This window comes from Felis catus, chromosome D2 (assembly GCF_018350175.1).
Source record: "Felis catus isolate Fca126 chromosome D2, F.catus_Fca126_mat1.0, whole genome shotgun sequence".
Taxonomy (NCBI): Eukaryota; Metazoa; Chordata; class Mammalia; order Carnivora; family Felidae; genus Felis; species Felis catus.
Window position 1 is genome coordinate 4760660 of NC_058378.1, and position 21370 is coordinate 4782029.

Consider the following 21370-nt stretch of genomic DNA (forward strand, 5'->3'; position numbering starts at 1 on the left):
GAAAGAGAAATAGAAATGTGTTGACATGTTAATCTGTCACACCTAGATTTATGGTTTTGTCTTACCAGTTTTTCACACAAATATCACCACCGTGTAGATATTATTTTTTAGACTTTTTAACTTAACAACCTTCTTGACATAAATTTGAAAATATTTATGGAGCATTATTACATAGAATAAGGAGTTCATGAATTAGGAAGTAAGTACTCTAGTGGTTAAGAAAGTTTTTGGGTTTTTTTTTTACTATTTTTTAGTTCTAATGTGGTAAATTTAGCAATTTCCTTCAACTTTGCTATCTCTAAACATGTGCACTAACTTGCAAACTATTAACTTACAAATGAACCTTATCAAAATAATCTACTAATAAAGAGCTGACCTGTATGTATGGAATTTTTTTAAACCTAGCTATTCTTACTTATTCCCTCAAAAAACTAATTGCCTTTAAAACCTCTCTTGTGGAAAGGCACCTGCTGGGATGAGCATTGGGTGTCGTATGTAAGTGATGAATCACTGAATTCTACTCCTGAAGCCAATACTGCTCTGTATACTAGCTAACTAAAATGTAAATAAAACAAACAAACAAAAACAACAACAACTTCTCTTGTGGTGTGGTTCCAAAATAACCCAAAAAATTCCCTTAAAATACACAATCATATTTTAAATATTTTGTGAGTGCCTTAAAATATAATTTGATCTTTCTACACAAAAATTTATAGAAGGTGTTTTGTCATTGTCCCCTGTGGTAAATTGTACCTAAGGAGTTTTCCCACGCAGAGTTATTTGAAATCACATGACTGCTTTGTCTAAATGAAAGTGGAATTAAGAGTGAAGCTGTATTACAGTTTATGAACCAATTAGAATATATATTTAATTGCTACTTCCTGCGCTCAGTGGTATGTACAGAGCAAGTAGCTGAAGAAAACTCATTATTATAGACAAATACTAACAGGCAAATTATGTTAAGCTTTAAACAACCTAGAAAGCTCACTACAATACTGTGTTTATTTTGGCATATAAAAGCCCACTACGTATAAAGCCCACTACAGTACTGTGTTTATCATGGACCCATTTTTCTTTTGCCTGAAATAATTCCCACTTTTTTATTCACAATGTATAGAACAAGTACTGATAGCTTTCCAACACTTTGGAACTTTCCTTTAAAATCAGTATTTGTAAATGACATATAACTGCCTACTGCAAGTGTAAACGTTTGTCAAACCAAACATTTAGAAAATTTGGCTTTAGAAAATTTAATTCGGGGTGCTGGGGTGGCTCAGTAGGTTAGGCGTCCGACTTCGGCTCAGGTCATGATCTTGTGGTTTCTGAGTTCGAGCCCCATGTTGGGCTCTGTACTGACAGCTTGGAGCCTGGAGCCTGCTTCAGATTCTGTGTCTCCCTCTCGCTCTCTGCCCCTCCCCCACTCGTGCTGTCTCTCTCTCTAAAATAAACAAACATTAAAAAAATTTAATTCAACTGTACTTTTAAATATTTTTTAAAGGAAAGGGAAGTATGAATCAAGTGACTGACCCTTTAAATTGTATGAGGTTTTGGGGTGCGTGGGTGGCTCAGTCAGTTAAGCGTCAGACTTCAGCTCAGGTCATGATCTCACGGTCTGTGAGTTCGATCCCCGCGTCAGGCTCTGGGCTGACAGCTCAGAGCCTGGAGCCTGTTTCAGATTCTGTGTCTCCCTCTCTCTCTGCCCCTCCCCCGTTCATGCTCTGTCTCTCCCTGTCTCAAAAATAAATAAACATTAAAAAAAATTTTTTTAATAAAATAAAATAAAGTAAAATAAAATAAAATAAAATAAAATAAAATAAAATAAAATAAAATAAAATAAATTGTACGAAGTTTTTAAGATGGAGGCAGGGAAGGAGATTTTACAGTAGCAATTGCTACATTTGCCAATAATGATAGTAAACTGGGTTCTTTTTCTTATTAACATATCAGTACTTCACTATTCTTTAGCTTTCTAATAAACTCAATACTGCATTCAAAATATACAGGACAGTCAAAGGTTTGGGTCCCTTTCATTTCACAAAAGTCTTTGACCATCAACCTGAAAACTATTTATATAGAACAGATTTGGAGAAAACCTTCTCACGTACAAGGGGCCACATCTACACTACAGGCACATCTTCCAGCATCAGAAGGTTGAGCACAAGTAGGGTGGGAGAGAGGAAAGGATGAAAGAAAACAAGAAATATTGTTTTGTGTCAATTTGTTTTTCTACTAATGTAGCACTGAAAATACCACTGCACTTACAGTGGTCAAGAAAATTATGTTTGGGTTAGTCAGTAAATTGGTCATTCATCTGGGATATGAAATCACCCACTTTGTTTATTTTTATTTTTTATTCTTGGCACAGTTAGCACTTGGCCAGCATCTCCCGATGTGGTCACGGGGTAAGTACTTTCGTGATCTCATTTTTGCAATTACTATCTCTTGTTCCCAGGTAAGTGGTTAAAAAAAATGCATGCTGTGCATTTGTAGATCCTGAGTCTCTCTCAAGGGCTAACTGGTTTGCATGCAGCTTTCTGTGGTTAGCCACTTAACGTGGAGGCTGTCTTTTACCTCATGATTCATGATTCATGGCACCCTTCTCACTATATTAGGTCTTAGAGCAATTGTTCTGGTGTGGTTGAGCATGTAATTATCTTCTCATCATTTCTGTTTTTGTCTCCCTTTCTGCACCATTCTGGGATCTTGCCAAGGTGACAGGGAAAATTTTAAATTAATGTAAAAGTTGTATCATCACCATAAGCTGAAGCAGCAGTGCCCAAAATCCAAACATTCACCAATCAGCTCTTCTGGAACTCTTGGATATCCCGTAATGTTATGATATAAAGAATTTAAGTACACTTCTGTGGTCACTCTTTCCTATTTCCTTCCAGATATCAACATCATTGTAAAATAATGTAAGACTATGTACATCCAAGTATAATATAATTGGTCTTTTAAAATTTGACATTAAATCGGTCGCTATTTAGTGATAATACACACGCACACACACACACACATACAACTCTCTGCTGAGTAGTATGGAAGATATAATACTTAGAAAGATGACAGTCTTCACAGAGGAACATGGAGGTCAAGACCACAGGCAGTTCTTTGACTGCTAGGGAGGGTCCCAGTCTCTGCCTCTCCTTTTCTAAAAAAGAAAAAGTCTGCCTCATATGATTGCTGGGGGGGATTAAGTAACATTTGTTTAGCACCTAAACAGTGCCTTCAAAATGAAAAGCATATCGTTAAGTACTATTACATTATTATAAAGCACGTCCATTGGCAAGTACTGAACTTCATGGGCTAGACCCTGGGAGCATAGACATTTGGAAATCGAAGTCTTCTTGAGTGCAGTGATTGTCAAGAAAGCTTTTATGGCCTTTGGGCTGGGCTTTAAATGAAGCAAGAAGGGCTTAGGACAGAGGAAATTAAGAACAAAAGTAGAAGTGGCTTATCATCAGGAACCAGTAAGACCCACTGGCCAAGGAAGAAAGGATGATGTGATAAGCTGTGCCGTGTGGGATTATATAAAGTGAAGGCAGAAAGTGGAACGTGTTAAATTTTTTGTACTTGCCAGCGTAGTTTTTGAATTTTTAATATAAACTGAGAAACTCTTCAGAAAGGCCTTTCCTTTTTAAGGAGAGCCTATTGTGTTTAAAATTGTGTTTTAAGGAGAGCCTATTGTGTTTAAAGGAGTTCATGGCCTGGAGACTCAATCCTGGAATCAGAGATCGTTCCTACAGATTTTGATGGTCTTTGGGACAACAGTCAATTTACCTCAACAACCAGCCTGCTAAGATGAGAACTATTTTAAGAGAACATGAGCTTTCTGAGAACACTGGCCTGAAAAGGACAGGAAGAGGGAAGAGCTCCTCTGAGGTGGGAGGGGGAGAACTACAGACAAAGTAGGGTCCCCAATATTCATGGATGCATCTGCACCATCACAGCGGTGGAGCCTAAAACAGAATGTGAGATCTGTAATAACTAACTTTGTAGGGCTTTCTTCATTCTTAATGTTTCACTTGTTTCCAAATTCAGTGCTTTTTGAAAAGAATACACCCTTATCCTGAGGAACCCTTTTGTACTGTTGGTGGGAATCCAAACTTGTGAGCCACTGTGGAGAACAGTATGGAGGTTCCTCAAAAAGTTTAAAAATAGAACTACCCTACGACCCAGCAATTGCACTACTAGGTATTTACCCAAAGGATACAAAAACGCTGATTCGAAGCATGTTTATAGCCTCATTATCAACAATAGCCAATTAGTGGAAAGAGTCCAAATGTCCATCAACTGATGAATGGATAAAGAAGATGTGGTACACACACACACTCACACAGGAATACTACTATACTACTTGGTGATGAAAAAGAACGAGATCTTTGAAATCTTGCCATTTGCAACAACGTGGATAGAACTGGAAGGTATTAGGCTAAGCGAAATTAGTCAGAAAAAGATAGGTATCATATGATTTCACTCATACATGGAATTTAAGAAACAAAACAGATGAACATAGGGTAAAAGAATGAAAAATAAGATAAAAACAGAGAGGGAGACAAGCATAAAAGACTTAAATATAGAGAACAAACTGAGGGTTGCTGGAGGGGAGGTGGGTGGGGGTGGGGTAAATGGGCAATGGGCATTAGAAGGGGACTTGCTGGGATGAGCACTGGGTGTTATACCTAAGTGATGAATCACTGGGTTCTACTCCTAAAGCCAAGACTATGCTGTATGTTAACTAAGTTGAATTTAAAAAAATAATAATAATAATATACCCTTATCCTCTTAAAATCTCAGAAATACTGAAATCACCTCTGCACACTTCTTTTTAACTTTGGGTACAAACCAGACCCTATGGAGAGACAACATTCAGTACCTTCTTGCCGTCTGGGCACTGCCCGGCCTAGGTTAGGGCTTAATTCACCGCTAACTCAAGGACAGACCAGCGCATAGCTGGAAGTCCTCCACTGAGTCAACAGCATACCTCACTAATGACTGGCTAGACAGGCTGGTGTTTCTTTAAAGTGCCAGCCATGTATACATCATTCTTTTCCTCGCTGAAACAGAGACACCCTTGTACAAATGTGGGCCAAGTCCAAACTCCATGTGATATGTGTCTTCTCTTATTCAAACATCCATTAGTTGGGTACAGTGGCCAAGAAGTCCTGGAAAATTATCTGACCCTCTACACATACTTACGTCAGTTCTCTCCAAAGTAGATCAATGCACAGTAAATGGCAAGTAGCAGCATAATAGAATATGATTCAAAAAATAATAAACCAGCTTACCTGCTCAAAGCTCTCTTTTCAACTGGCCTGAAAAAAGTCTGAGACTTCTGCCCACTTCTTACATGAAAGCATTAACTTCAGAAATATGTAAAAATGTGCTATTTAAAAGTATAACATGTCACCCATAATGACTTTAGCAGGATGAGGGACTGAGGGAAAAAGACAGAGGACAGGTTAATTTTGTTCTGACACATGGAAATGAGGATCTAGAGGATGATGAACTTTCCAGAACCTCCAGGACAGATCTGCCATACACTGAGGTCCCACAGAGAAACAGGAAGCTCCCCAAAAACATTTGGATGGGACAAGAATCAATAAAAACATATCGAGCTTATTGAGATGATCTGTGTTTATTTAAAAAAATTATATGTGGAATATATTTATAAAATATTATTTTGTCACTCCCAAAGCAGCAGACCTTTTGGATATAAATTGCTCTTATTTTGTACTGGTCCATGTGATGTCTGGACACCAAGTAAGATCTTATTCAAGAATGCACTTACATTGATGCTGTGAATACTGTTGACAATATATCCAACGTACCTTTAGATTTCAAAGGAACAATGCACAGGTCTGGAAAAATTAGTCTTATGATATCTATCTCTAAGAATACTTTTAGCTATTAAAGATATATGTTTATCCAGATAAACTCTTATGATCGAAGTAATTCTAAGATTTTATAAAAAGTAATAATGGACTAAATGGTCTATAAAGCCTATAAGTTTATTTCACTTCTCTGAGTATTCAATTGTTCCACATAAAATGAGTAGGACAAGGAAACTGGTTTAAAATGGAATGAAATACTGAGGGTTTTTTTTTTTACTATATATCTAAACACAAACAAAAGTTGTTTTATTCAGAGGAAAACAGTTTTTTAAGTTTCATCAATTTGTCCAAGAAGAATTTACAAAAGAATTTTGTATTTTATTAATGAATGAATCACCAGGAAGTACCTCTTCAGTGCACAACTGCTTGGCCATCTCAAAGGAAGAAAGATATACATGTTTAAGCCATCACAGGACACAGAGACATAAATATCAAAGATCCACCAAAAAGCAGGCTACAATAGACAATACTAAACACTGCAAAAATAACAATGTTGCCAAAATACATTTCACTGAGGGTTCTATCATACCACAGTCAGAGACTTTGCCCACTTTAGAGTATAAAACATTTTTCTGGATGCCAAGCCACACTCACAGCTAACCACATCACTTAGTGCTCTCAAACGCTGGGTCAAAGGAAACAGACAAAGAAAATCTTTAGTACACTCCTCATAAATCCCTACAGGTTTCACTCCGGCATTTTGTTTGAAAAACGAAGGTAGGTGTAAAAGTGCGGCTCCAACCCATCCGAGTGGGTCGGTGACACTTGTCAAAATTTCAAAAGAATTGTTTGCCGTCCTTCCAAAGATGATGCTCCAAAACCAGACAAAACCGGACAGACTTAAAAATCCAAAGAAAGCACATGCAAATTAGAGATTACCAAATGCTGTAAACTCAGCCTAAGAGCTTGCTGAAGGTTACATAACTTGTGCCTTGTTATTTTTGTCTACCAAGTGCTGAAAGACTCTCCGGGACGTCTCTTTTCTCTTATTAAGTTTGAGGGAAATCAGAGGTTTCCTGGGAGGAATGGGGTAAAGTTGATCATTGGCATTGGGTCTTGTACATTAAGCCTGATGGGTAACATTTGATGTGCTGACCGCAGTCTCACTGTGCTAGAGCGTATATCCAAGTCTGGAGCATACGGGGAGTCCTGGAACTCCGTGACACGTCTGCGAAAGCTGCTAAAATCATCATATTTTTCACTTTTTCTCTGGCACAAGACGGTAAGCTGGCACAGCTTCCAGTGCACCTGCAATGGAGATCACACGCCATGTGTGTGACTTGACAAAAGGGCAAAGCTGGCCACTATCTGGCTTGAGAGTAAGTTAAGCACGTGTCTCCCGAAATCCTCTGCACGCACGTTCCACTATTTTACATCACTTCTATCATGCATTATTTTTAAGAGTGGGAGTTGGGAACTCTGCGTAGATATTGTTGCAGGACTTTTGACCTCAATACCCAGGATTCGTTGTCTTGCCGTTTCGAAGAACAAAGAGGTGGACACAAAATGAGCAGCAAGTGAAACTTTATTAGAGTATAAGGTCAGAGAGTAAGAGTACTAGGAAAGCACTCTTTATAGAGAGGGGGCATTAGGAAGTGAATGCCCGTGACTATAGGCAAGGGTCCTTGTCTCACAAGGCTCTGGTCAGCACCCCCTCCCCTTCCCCCGGTTCATTCTCAGGTCCTACCCTCACTGGCTGGATGGTTGTAGGTGTTGGGTTGTCCATTCCTGACTGGCTCGTTTCCATTGTATGAGGGGTGGTCTATGGCCATACCATTCCCTGTGGGTCAACATCTTACGGTCTACTGATTTTTAGTCAGGTCTTTTGTCAAATTCCTCACGGGAACCTGAGTGTGGGTAGGTGGGGTCTGTTACATTCTTAAGAGGAACCTTGCGACCAAGGGAGTGTGCTGTGGTCAGACACTCCCAGAACTGTTCCAAAATACGTCTTTCCCCACCCAGGGACCTCAGGTCCTAATCTTTCCCTCTCTGCCTATTTTATCCTGCCTTTTACTATCCTAATATCTGAATAGAAACTACGTAACGGACCTTTCAGACCCTATATCCCCTGCCTTAGAATCATAGAATTATTAGCTTTTAAAGGGCATTACTGACAACTTAGCCCAACCCCTACACCTCGTTAGGTGAAAGTGCTGAGGCCTGAAAATATTTCTGACTTCTCCAAATCAGTTATCGGCATATTAAAAATAGTATTCATAACCACTGTCCCAGTAAACACTGATTGGCACTTTATTGTTTTCCACTACTGCTGCAAACGCAAATGCTTCACACGTCCCCATTTGACAGATGGACACACTGAGATGCAGAGCAAACGACTAAGATGCTAATTCGTGGCAGAGGTAAGGCTCACATTCAGGCTTCTGATTCCAAAGCATGCTCCCAACATCCCTATTATAGCGACGATTAGATTAAAGTTTCATGGAGATTTAATCGAATCATAAGTGTCCACAAAATGCAGAGGAAGGACCGCCCTGCATACTCACAAAACAACCGATCTCAAAGCAGTCATTGGATGGAAGATTTCACTGTGAGCATCCCCTGTGCAGATTCAACTTTCTGAAGGTTTTCAACTGACAAGGAGACTTGCGGGAATCTGCCGTAAGGATGACGCACGTGTTGGCAACGGAGGCCTGAAGATGGTACTTGTCCTTGGATAAAGTCAAAGTTACTTTCTTTTCCTGACTACTGAGTGACCATGTAGAAAGGAGACACAACCTGAGCAGCTGAGAGAAAAAAATGGGACAGAGGGAAGTCTCATGTGGAAAGTTGGGAAATGACACTGTTTGTGTACTTATATGACACTATTTACATTCTGACACTAAAAACATTAAGAAATAACTATACTTTCTATTTCATGTGGTCTCAAGTTGGGGTGACCCTACTTTTGAGGTAACACCTTAACTATAATTTTCAGGATGCATCAGCATGTTTAGAAAAAAAAAATGTCGTTTTCCTTTTGAGAGTGAAGTTAAGAAAACATACTAAATTCAACCCAAATACTGTTGCTTGATAGATATAATTTTTATTAATCGGTGTTATTCCTGGAAAGACAGTGTTGTTGTTGTTGTTGTTTTCTTCAGAGTGATATTTACTACCGTTTGTCTTGGTTTGATTTTACAGGAGATTCCACTCAACTTTAATTTGTGCTATTTTAACTGTTTTACTACAGTTCTCACCCCTTTTGAGAAAGAAGGTATTCCTCCTTCCCAATTTATGGGATTCCTTTACTACTTCTTTCTAGAAGAAAAATAAGGCAGGTTGCAATTACTCCCCTTGGAGTAACAGTTTAGGAAATCAGTGCTGACTCCGTCCCTTCCTTTGCTCAGGTCTGCGAGGCCTTAAAAGGTCATTTAAGACGTGAGATCGTAGGCACTTCCTCGCTGGGAGGAGGCGGGAGGAAGAAAGCCTGTCTCCAGAACGGTAACAGCCTCAGGAGGAGGCTGTCTGCAGGCCCTGCGCCCAGAGCTCAGCCGTGCTCCTCCAAGTCCGACGGCGGCGGTGACGGCCTCGGGAGGAGGCTGTCTGCAGGCCCTGCGCCCAGAGGTCAGCCGTGCTCCTCCAAGTCAGACGGCGGCGGTGACGGCCTCGGGAGGAGGCTGTCTGCAGGCCCTGCGCCCAGAGGGTAGGCCCGGTCAGCCTCAGCCGTGCTCCTCCAAGTCAGGTGGCGGCAGTGACGGCCTCGGGAGGAGGCTGTCTGCAGGCCCTGCGCCCAGAGCTCAGCCGTGCTCCTCCAAGTCAGACGGCGGCGGTGACGGCCTCGGGAGGAGGCTGTCTGCAGGCCCTGCGCCCAGAGGTCAGCCGTGCTCCTCCAAGTCAGATGGCGGCAGTGACGGCCTCGGGAGGAGGCTGTCTGCAGGCCCTGCGCCCAGAGGGTGGGCCCAGTCAGCCGTGCTCCTCCAAGTCAGATGGCGGCGGTTTGCTGGGTTGTAAACTCAGGCGTGGCCTCGCCCAGGTCTCCTAGAGCGCGGTGTAGGCCCCACTCCCGGCGCGCTGGGGGGGCGCTGGGCAGCAGGGGACAGGGACCACCGCCAGGGACACAGCCCCTCAACCTCTGAGGAGACAGGGGACGCTCGCCGCAGGGGGCCGGGAGGGACTGGGCTGGAAGGCGGCAAGTCCCGCCCTCTGACATCACCTCCACCGAGCCTCCCTCTCTGAGCGGAAGGGCGCCCAGTCCCCCAGGCGCGCGTCAGATCCCACCCTCCCACCCCGGTCTCGGTCTCCCACAGCCGGGGTGGGCTGCTGGGTCTCCCTCCGTCACGTCACGCGTCCCGGGCGCCCGTCACCACAGCCTACCTTGAGTCACGCGGCTCAGGTCAGCGGCATCCGTCAGGGGGCACCGCCGACGCAGCTACCACCAGCCGCAACGCGGGCAGCTCCCCTCGCGTCCGAGGTTGACGCGGCGTATCGGGCGTCCCGACGCCACGTCACGTCACCCTCCTCGGGGGTCAGAGGTCAGCCGCCCGCTTCTCCTCCCGTCGGGCGTGAGCGCCGCCCTGGCTTCCTCGTGATGCGCACGCGCCCAGCTCGGGTGTCTCCACGCGGGGGCGCTGTGTCGTCTCCCGCCGTCACCTATGGCGTGAGCCCCGGGCGGCGAGGCCGGCGCTTCCACCACAGCCTGTCGTCCTCACGGTTCTGTGAGGCGTCCCTGTGGTGAGTCGGCGGCCGCGCCTCACTGCCGGCGGGACTCGGTCCTGGGTGGGCCGTCGGGGAACGTACACCGTCGGCGGGGCGGACGACCCCCGGGGGCTTGGCCCGGATCGCCCCGGAATGAGGGGCCACCGCTTTGCCAGATCATTTCACGCCCCCTTCCGACGCTTTTCTGAGAAGCTTCTGAAAACGCAGGGCGAAAACGGACCGTGAAATTACAAAACAAAGTAGATGGCCAAATAGGTATTCAAGCCAGCGGCGATTCATTCTTGGTTTTCCAACTTGCTTCCAGTTGTTATCTTTTTAATTTTTAATTTTTTTTTTCTTTTCAGCGCTAACATTCGCAGAGGCGACCTAAGTCGTGACCACTTTCTGTGACAACTGGTTTCAAAGATGATCTGCGCGCAGCGGCGGGGAAAAGAAAACAGAGAAGCATGACGTGACCCAGGACCCTCAAGAGGCCGACTCACGGCGTCCGCCCCCCACCGTTCTTTCCAGAACAGACCCGGTCAGTCAGTTGCAACACCTGGTCTCAGCCCGGATTTGAACCCCGAACTACAAAACCTGAATCCCGCTGCTGTCGCCTTGGCCACCCCTTTCAGAAGGTAATGAATTTCAGTTTCGCACGGTCGCCTGAGGCTCAACATGGGGAAGAGCGTTGCCCAAGACCAACCCTGGGAGGGTAGTGTAGCCTTCCCTGACGATCGCCCGCTGCCTCCACGGCCTGTGCTCCTGACCACTGATTGTATTCTTCCAAATAGGACCAACCAATAAAACATTAAGTATATTGGTAAATGCTACAGAAAAAAAAAAAAAAATAGGGAAGATCAGGACGGAGGACTATCAGTGAGAAGGTTGGTCGGGGACCTTCTCGGGAGAAGGTGACGTTTCAAGGAGGAAGAACCGAAGGAGGGAGGGAGTGCGGAAGGAGCACTGCACAAAGCGGGGGTGCGAGTGCACACACCCTCGGGTGGGAGGCCCGTGCCGTGGCCCTGGCACTGGAGCAGGGAGATCACGGAAGCGTAGGGGAGGCTGGGGAGAGCAGGTGCAGCGCAGCCTTATATAAGGAGGTGATGAAGACTGTATGTTGAGCAAGGCGGGGAGTGGCTGGAGGGCTTTGTGCATCTGGGCTGTGTGTGTGTTGACTCAAATCGTTGAATGCTGGACTCCTTTCCTGGGAAGAAAGAATTAAAAACGTACACCTCTAATCTCCTTAGAATAACTATAGGGAAGCATGTTGTTATGGACTGAATTGTGCGCCACTCCACCCCCCCCCCAAAAAAAAATTCATACGTTGAAGTCCTAACCCCCAGAAGCTCAGAATGTGACTGTATTTGCCGATGGGACCTCTGCACAAGGGATGAAGTTAAAATGAGGCCAGCAGAGTGGGCCCCAATACACTATGACTCGTGTCCTTGTAAGAAGAAGAGATTGGGGGGGCGCCTGGGTGGCTCGGTCCGTTAAGCGTCTGACTTCAGGTCGTGATCTCACGGTCTGTGAGTTCGAGCCCCACGTCGGGCTCTGTGCGGACAGCTCAGAGTCTGGAGCCTGCTTCCGGTGCTGTCTCCCCCGCTCTTTCTGCCCCTCCCCCATCATGGTCTGTCTCACTCTGACTCTCAAAAATAAATTATTAAAAGAAGGAGGAGAAGGAGAAGAGGAGGGGGAGGGGGGGAGGAGGAGGGGGGGAGGGGGGGAGGAGGGGGGGAGGAGGAGGGGGGGAGGAGGAGGAGGGGGGAGGAGAAGAAGAAGAGGAAGAGGAGGAGGAGGGGGAGGGGGAGGAAGAGGAGAAGAGGAAGAGGAAGAGGAAGAGGAGGAGGAGGAGAAGAAGGAGAAAAAGAAGAAGAGATCAGGACACACAAAGAGACACCAGACGGAAGCTCACACAGCACACAGGCCATGCACACGCTGAGAAGAAACCCGACCTGCTGACACCCTCATCCTGGCTGTCTAGCCTCCAGAGCTGTGAGAAAATTTATCTCCACCGTTTAAGCCCCCCAGTCTGCGGTATCTTGTAAAGGAGGCCCTAGTAAACGGATACAAATGCCTTAGTAAATCATACGATCAAGTGCATGTTTTCCTGGGGGGAGTGAGCCCAGTCAGACCACAAAACAACAACAAACATACCTTTTCTTCCTATTCTCCCCCCTATGAAGATGAATAATATTTATATATATATTTATATATATGATATATATTTCATATATATTGTTTAGCGTTTTTTAATGTTTATTTTTGAGAGAGAGAGAGACCGAGTACTAGTGGAGGAGGGGGGGGGGGAGACACGGACTCTGAGCTGTCAGCACAGAGCCCAATGAGGGGCTTGAACCCACAGACCGGGAGATCATGACCTGAGCTAAATAAAGTCAGGCACTTAACCGACTGAGCCACCCACGTGCCCAATTTCATATATATTCTTTAACATAAATATCTGGGCAGAGGATATCCTACCCCAGTGTGGCAGGTGGAGACACACTCAGGTGTTCAGCTGATTTTACACATGCATAATCTCGAAAGGAACTGCTTCACCTAAATTGCCACTAAAGCTTATTATCTGTAAGGGGGCCGTTGTAACGAACAGAGGTTTATTAACCATTTTCTTACACGTGCTCTAAAGCAAATTCTAATTTCTAGATTTTTTTTTAGTAATGATGATTGATTTGTGTTCAGTTACCTATGTTTTGGAAAGTGTTGGAATTGAGTTTGGTCCAAGTAAAGTCTTCTTGAAATGATTTAGAATCTTAAAATACTGTTCATTTTATTACTTAGAGAAACTTCTTAATTGTTCGTCTTAAAACCTCCTTTTTGTCCTGAAGACTCCGTACTAAGGCAGAGCATAAATTGGGGAAATTCTGGTGTAGCATTTCTCTGACAAAACCAAAGAAAATGAAGAAAAGAAGGGAAGGAAAAAATGCAAATAAACCAAATACATGAAGAGCCTCTGTGGTTGAGATTGTTGGGAGAGGGTGAATATGGAAATCTGTCTTTAAGGTACCTCACTTATACTTCACACATGTGTGCACATACGCGCACACACACGCATACACAAACACGCACACACACCACATAGGGTGTGCCGGATAAAATACAGGACACCTGGCGAAATTTGAATTCAGATACAACAGAAACTTGTTCAGTATACATACGTCCCAAATATTGGCTGTATTTTTATTTTCTGAATCTGGCAACCCTCCCTCTGTCATCCCCCCAGTGGTGTGTGGAACTGGGCTGTTCAAGCTCGAAAGAGCCAATTGTTCAATATTCTGGAATTTTGCAGCCTGGTTGACATCAAGTTGGTAGCTTGAAATCGGACAGGATTGGAGTATTAACACCGCAGAAAGTGGCAAAATTTAAACATCAGGGCTTTTCTATTTGGAGAGCTGGCTGGTGAGCAGATACCAGAACACCACTGCTTTCCCTGAATGAGTGGGCGACTCACAGCACCATCTGAAACCATTTCTTTACTGGAATAAGAATAACTCACAATTGCAAAATACTTCGCAGTTTACAAAACTGTTTCACACCCTTTGCGCCTCCCTGAACGCTTACAATAACTTTATGTTTGTGTTTAGTTAATGGATGAGGGGAAAGTTTCAGGGAGATAATATAACTTCCTTGAGGTGAGCAACAGGTTAGGAACCAAAGAGTGAAAGAAAGAAGGACGGAGTTAGGAAAGATGAAAAATAACCTCCCAGATGACTGACTTACTGCAGAGGGGAAAACGGGTCTGTAGAGTAGAGATCTGATTGTAACCACCTTAACAACCAAGGGCTCAAATGAGGGCCAATGTGACATTGTGTCAATCCTCATGAGAAACAACATGAAATATACAATGTCACTGATGACCTATTCTTGCCACAAGGTTTACCCTCAATCTAATCAAGCCTGTAGACCTAAATTTCAATTCATAGGAAATACAAGAGGTAGAAGAACATTTTACACAATACAATGAGGAAGCAATTAAGCAGATTTGGAATGTGGAACATTTTATGGATAAAATGGTTTGGACTTTTTAAAAACTAAAAACAAAAATAAAAAAAAAAAGATGGGTGTGTAGAGGGAACTGTTCTCTAAAAGAAACTGAAAAGATGTGACAGCACATACAATGTATGAGCGTAGATTGAATTCTTCTTTAGAGAAAAAAAGAGCTCAAACATATATCCTTGGCAGATGTGGGGAAATCGGAATATGGACTGAATATTAGATATAGCCAGGATTTTGTTAATATTCTTAGGAACGTTAATGCTATTACACTGATGTAACAGAAGGCTTTCATTTTGAAGAACTTAAGGGTGAAAGTAATTATGCTGTCTGAAGTCTGTTTTCAAACATTTCAGAAAAAGAAAGTGTGTTCATGTAGAGAAAGATGTAGCAGAATGTGAATTGTTACATCTGTGAATACAACGTGCACTGTCCTAGCATTTCAAACTTTTTGATTGTTTGAAAAAATTCTTTAAAAAAGTTGAGGCTATTAAAAGAAACGCACCAGCACTGGATGTGGAACAGGCGCAAAGAGAGCAGACACTGGTGCAAATGGAGGGGCAGTGGTTGAGAGAGAGAGAGAGAGAGAGATTACTCAGGTCTCGCTAGGATTGGCCATTAGGCACTAGACTGGCCACTAGAGACACACCAAAGTGACATGTATCGACTTATTTTTTTGTTACTGGGTAAGATACATGCTTATAAGATCAACCAAACAAAACTTTCTGAAATCATCCAGAACTGTAAGCAGGTTCAAGACCCTTGCTACTCTTTTGATCATACAGAGGATAGGAAGCTCATGAGATTAAATTCCATTGCAAGAATACAAGAAATCTACATTCCTTTCTATTGCTCAAACAGCCTAATTTCTATTTGTTTCCCTTTTCATCTTTTTCTCTCCATGTTGCATATATATTCTAGGACTTTTTTTTTAATGTTTTATTTATTTTTGAGAGAGAGAAAGAGACAGAGCATGAGCGGGGGAGGGGCAGAGAGAGAGGGAGACACAGAATCAGAAGCAGGCTCCAGGCCCTGAGCTGTCAGCACAGAGCCTGACGTGGGGCTCAAACCCACGAATAGGGAGATCATGACCTGAGAGGAAGTCAGTCACTTAACCTACTGAGCCCTCCAGGTGCTCCTTAGGTACTCTTGAAATAGCAGTCAGCTCTCAGAAAACCCTGGCCTTGGCTCGTCCATCCTCTGATGAGATGCACCTCATCTGTCTGGTCCTGGTTCTCTGTCCACATTAGTGTTAACTTGGGCATCCCTGCCCCTTGTCCATAAGCCTTTCCATGTCCAGCTGTCTTTCAGTTATTTCTGCACTCCTCCCAAGGGCACAGGAAACGTGACGGTGCTCTGTCTCATGACTCCATGGGGCCTCTGGATATACAGTGGAGCTAACTGAGGCCATGTTCCCCAGTGACCCATCTGACCATTTCTGTCTTACAGCCCAGGGCCATGCTGCTTAAAGCCACAACGCTGGGCTCTTGCCACCTTATTTGTGTAAGATTTAGGCCCCCTGTGTGTGAATTCTTTCACTTCCTGTCTCCACTCACTCCCAGGCTGATGGCCTAGATGAAATGCAGGGCACAGGTCCTTTCTCAGGGATATTATCCTATCTACACTCTCTTGCGTTTCTTCCTCCCCCCTCCTACCCCCTAATCTGGGAAAGTTTCATCTGATTTTGGAGATAAGACAAAATCACTCGGACTGCTTATTCTCCCAAATCTTGTTTATGCTCTTAGGCTTTTAAAACTCGCAAATAGGGGTGCCTGGATGGCTCAATCAGTTAAGTGTCTGACTCTTGGTTTCAGCTCAGGTCATGTTTTACATTCTTTTTCTTTTTTTTCATGCTAAATCTTTGAAGCCCAGAGTGTATTTTATACTTACAGTATATGCATCAACTAGCACTGGCCACGTTCCAAGTGCTAAATACAGTAGCTACTGTATTAAACACTGTGACTCTCACATTTTTTTCTCAAGGCACAACAAAATATCAGAACCTCGGAAAGTGAATATTGTTGGGGCGCCTGGGTGGCTCAGTCAGTTGAGCATCGACTCTTGATTTCGGCTTAGGTCACAATCCCGGGGTCATGGAATCGAGCCACGTGTCAAACTCCATGCCGAGCAGGGAGCCTGCTTGCGATTCTCTCCCTTTGTCTGTCTCTCTGCCCATCTCCCTGACTTGTGCTCGCTGTTTCTCTCTCTAAAAACAGGGAAAGACAAAATTTTTTAAAGAGAAAATGTTATTTATTTTTCTAAGTGGATGAAAGACTTCGTGATGTTTGTAATATTTTCATTTGATTCATGAGGGCAAACACATGGTAATGAAAATATCTATACATCACACACAGAAACATGTATGTCACCATAATCCTCTATCGTGGAAAGCTATGCTTTTAGGTTTATGCAGTTTGCTTTACATTATTTTTGCATTTATCCATGATATGGCTTGTCAGTAGTAATAAATAAGAACTATAACTAAACTCTGTAAATACATAGGGTCATTGTTAATCAGATGATAGTTTCCTGGGAGAGAACACTAGGTAGGGGAAGAGACAGAAAATGTCAAGAAAAAGAGAAGCTGAAGATATTTTGAAAAACTGGGCTTTTTCTATTTCAACTAGTGTTTCCTGATGACACGTAGCTGCGTTGTTTTTGGAAGGCAGGGTCAGTATAATTTATGAAAACTGGAAGAAAGCCTAGCATCTAGGAAAGTTCAAGGGAAACTTTCAGCATTCAAAAAGGAATGAACTATGTAAGGAAGCATGGCATAGCCATTTTGAATGTAGTGGAGACACTATCCGTGGGGGTACATTTAAAGGCTATCTGTATACATGCTTACCTAGCGCTCCGATAGTGTGTTTCTGACATGTCTTAGGAACATAATATTTTCGTGTCAACATGGCAGAAGGTGCAACTTGTTGAAATCTGGCACTACTGTGAAATATCAAGTAACTGGAACATAGGTTATCTGATTTGAGTTCTTTATATGCTGTGATCAAAAGTCAAAAGTATGGCACTCGACATTATAATTTCCCCCAAGTTGATTTACGTTACATAATGGTTCCCACAAAATTCTGGGATTTGTGCTTTTTACAGGTATCCCATGTTCTATAGCATCCATCAATCTTTAAATTCCGGGATGGCTATGATAATCTCTTCCAGTGGCACCGCCATTTGGTGATCAGGCCATTCTTACAAATACAGCCAATGTCTAAGTAGTTCCTCAAACTCAATTACTTTGTAACTAAAATGGTGGCTTGGCAATCGTATGGTAGGCAGCTAGCAATTACACTGGGAGCCAGCTCAGTTTAGTCCTTTCTAAAACCTATAGGTTGTTCAGTAATTTATTATGATGCTAATCTGATCAGTTGTATAAAATTGACTATAGGGTCATTCACATTTTTTAACACAGCACTACAGAAAGTTCCTATACCAATGCATCAAATACTAAAAATTATAAATTTGAGCCAAAAGCTTCTTGTCTTAAACTGGTACAGAAAATTAATTTTAGGGGCACCTGGCTGGTTCAGTTGGTAAAGCAGGCAACTTCTGATCTCAGGGTTGTGAGTTCAATCCCCATGTTGGGTGTGGAGCCTACTTGAAAGAAAAAAAAAAGAGAGAGAGAGATACTAGAAAAAAAGGAAAACTTTATTTTTAAAGGAATTGCTTTAACTTGGTGACAAATATTTTCCTATGGATTAAGATCATAACAAAATTGGGGAAATTTTGATTCCACTTAACTTGGGCAGGCTTCTAACAATCTGGACAAATTGCCCAGGGAGTTTTAAAGATATAACGGGGGGGGGGGGGGGGGGGATAATCCGATAGGAATGTAGCATTCTCTTTCTAAGAGTTGGTGTAATTTAATCTCATTCAGTAAAAAAAAAACATGTCTGTGACTCTTTCCCAGTAAGGGATCTCAAAAAATTTGGAAAATATCATTTGAAGTTATGCTCTCTCTATGAGAACTCTTTGGAGAAAGCTAATGAAGGCTTTAGATTTCAGGGGATAAATATAGTCTGAAATGGTCACTCAGGTATATTTGTTAGATTTATTATTTCCTTTAAAGAACTCATGTAGCTGCCTAAGATTTATCAAAGTGATGGATACCGAGAAAATAATCTGTGGTCTTAATTGCTAAGTTCCCAAACCATAAGGAATGATACTCGGATCAGAGGGTAAAATTGCTGCTTTGATCACACGAAACAAACATTATAGAGTCTTTACTGCCACACAAATGCATCTCTATGAGGAATGGCTTTTTTTTTAAAACATAATACAAAACAATTACGTTGTTTGGGGTTTGTTCAGATAATTAAATGCCCAAGCTAATATTTAACTACAGTAGTGTTGATAGGCACTGTTTACCTAAAGATAATCAGCGGGACCAGAGAGATGACATCTGAGGTGTTTCCCTCGTGAAGTTCTACAATCCTATGAAAATTTTCAAATTTGGGAGAGAAACGGAGTTTTCGTTCCAGTTTAGGAGAAGCTTGTGGTTTTGAAATCAGTATCTGTAGCTTCAACTCCGAGCCAGTGAGCTACTAATTTGTACCTACAGCCCGAGTTTCTCCCTTTGGAGGCACAAATACGTAGACCCAACTTGCGTCCGAACACCTCCACCTGGTTCTGCCAAAAACACCTCAGACTAAACACGTCTAAAATGGAGGACGTTGTCATCTGCCTTCAACTTCATCTCTTCGTGTCACTTGCCCTGGTGGATTATGCCACTACCCCTTCAGTCTCCCAGGGCAAAAAATTTTGGAGATGTTTTATATGGCTCTTTACTATTCACATTCAGTCCTTCCAGAAGTTATATAACAAAATGCTGTGTGAGATAGGGATTGACATTGCTTCCCGTGTCTGGAAGTAATCAGTAGGGCGAGGCATTACGGTGAGGACCATATCTACTTTCTGCCGGTGAGACCCTCAGTTTTCCCCCAGTACAAGAGAAGCTGCTTTGGTGGTCTTTATCAGCCAGAGGCACAAGCACGACCTGGAGGAAGGGGTCCTCACCTTCTGGGGACAGGCAGAGTTTGGAGAATGGTAGCCCTCCCATTCAGGTCTCACTTCTCTCTATAAAGAATATTCACCCTTTCCGTCCCTCTCCTACAAGATGACAGGTGTCGAAACCTTCCCTTTCCATGTCACACTGAGTGGGGACTGGTGAAAAATGCTTGTCTGGAAGTTGTTGAGCCATCAAAATGGTAGAACCTCCAATGGCGTTGGGTGTGAAGAAAGGGGCAGCCAAGACAGGGAGCCTAAAGATGCAGTCCGCGTTCCCATGCAAGGATGTGTGACTCTACATTTCCCTTCTTCAACCGGGGACTGAGGCTCACGTCACACTTCTGGCTCCAGCACCCCACCCCACCATGGGCCAGGGGCATTCCGTGGTTCAGGGGTCCTCCTCAGCAGGAAAACTGGGGGGTGAACAGATCTCCTGCTGGGCATCTGGGAGGTATGGGAGCCTTAGGGAGGGAGGAATTGGCTCATGGCCAAGCCAGATCTCCCAGGTCAGAGGACTGCAAGGGATGCACCCACAAAACAAATGTACCCACAAAAGAGGACCGACAGGTGGAAGTCTGTCTGCGGACAGCTTTGCCCTGAGACGAAGTAGCCAAGAGAAGGGGGATGATGTGCCTGTCAGGAGCAATTTGTGCAGTTCAGGGAAGCCAGTGCCCCTCCTCCCTCACACTCTGCCATTGGCAGATCAGGGCTTGAGGGGTATGACGGGAGGGAAAACACAGGGGTGGTAATGAAAAGAACCAACCAGGAGCCCCTTCCCACAAGTCTTGTCTGTGCTGAGGGAGGAGAATTCTGAAGAGCAGAAAAAGCTTTTTTAAGAGCCCAAGTGACCAAAATATTATGAAATTATACTAAGATGTCATGCAGAGTCTGCTTCTCAGGAGAAAAAGAAAGTCAATAATTAGAAGCTGCTTGGGAAAGATGAAACTGTCCCATGTTTACATCAGTGTGAGTGGAGACTTCTCAGTCCAATCCGTGCATGACTATCCGAGCTCCTAAATATTTCCTGGATCTACTCTTATCATTCTTGTTCTATGATTGACCTCCACAGGCCAAGGCCTACATAATCGCCTCTGACCCTGGCTGTTACACTACTTCCTTTTTCTTCCTTTCAGGAGGCAATCTTTCCCCAACTTTCTCAGCACTTTTTCCCCCTCTATCCTCTCTAACTTACAGATCTGATTGTCACTCTTCAATAGCTCTCATTTGCAGCAAACCAAGTTTTACTTATTTTGGGTGACACTCAAGGCACTTAATGATCTGACTTCCTGCTTCCCCATCCATCATTATCTGTTGCTCAAAATTTACACAAATGCAAACCTGAACTACTAGGAAGCCCTGAACATTCATTGGCATGTACACATTCCTGTGTACTTGTCCTCTTTCCAAGCTTGGAATACCAGAAAGCTCTGCTGGGTAATTCATCAGTTCTCAAGAATGACCTAAATGCTAACTAGTCATCAGGACTCTCATTTCTTCAGGCTGACTCACATGTCCTTCTCCTGCATTCCCTCTGTACTTTGTATACATCATTACCACCGCTTCATCGACTCACGGCAATTATTTGTCCTTGCACAATAGAAAAATCAACTAGATTTGTTTTATAAGGATTCACAAGAGGACTTTCCCTTAGCTCTTAACATTAGGAAAAGATGTGCATCTCTTGAATAATGCATTATAATCTTTGGAAGATTATAGTGCCCTCAAGGGCACCTAGCAAATACTAGCAGATTAGTTTATTTTCCTTGAATGAATAAACTAATGATAATATGTCTTTTTTGCTTTGGCCACCAGGAAGT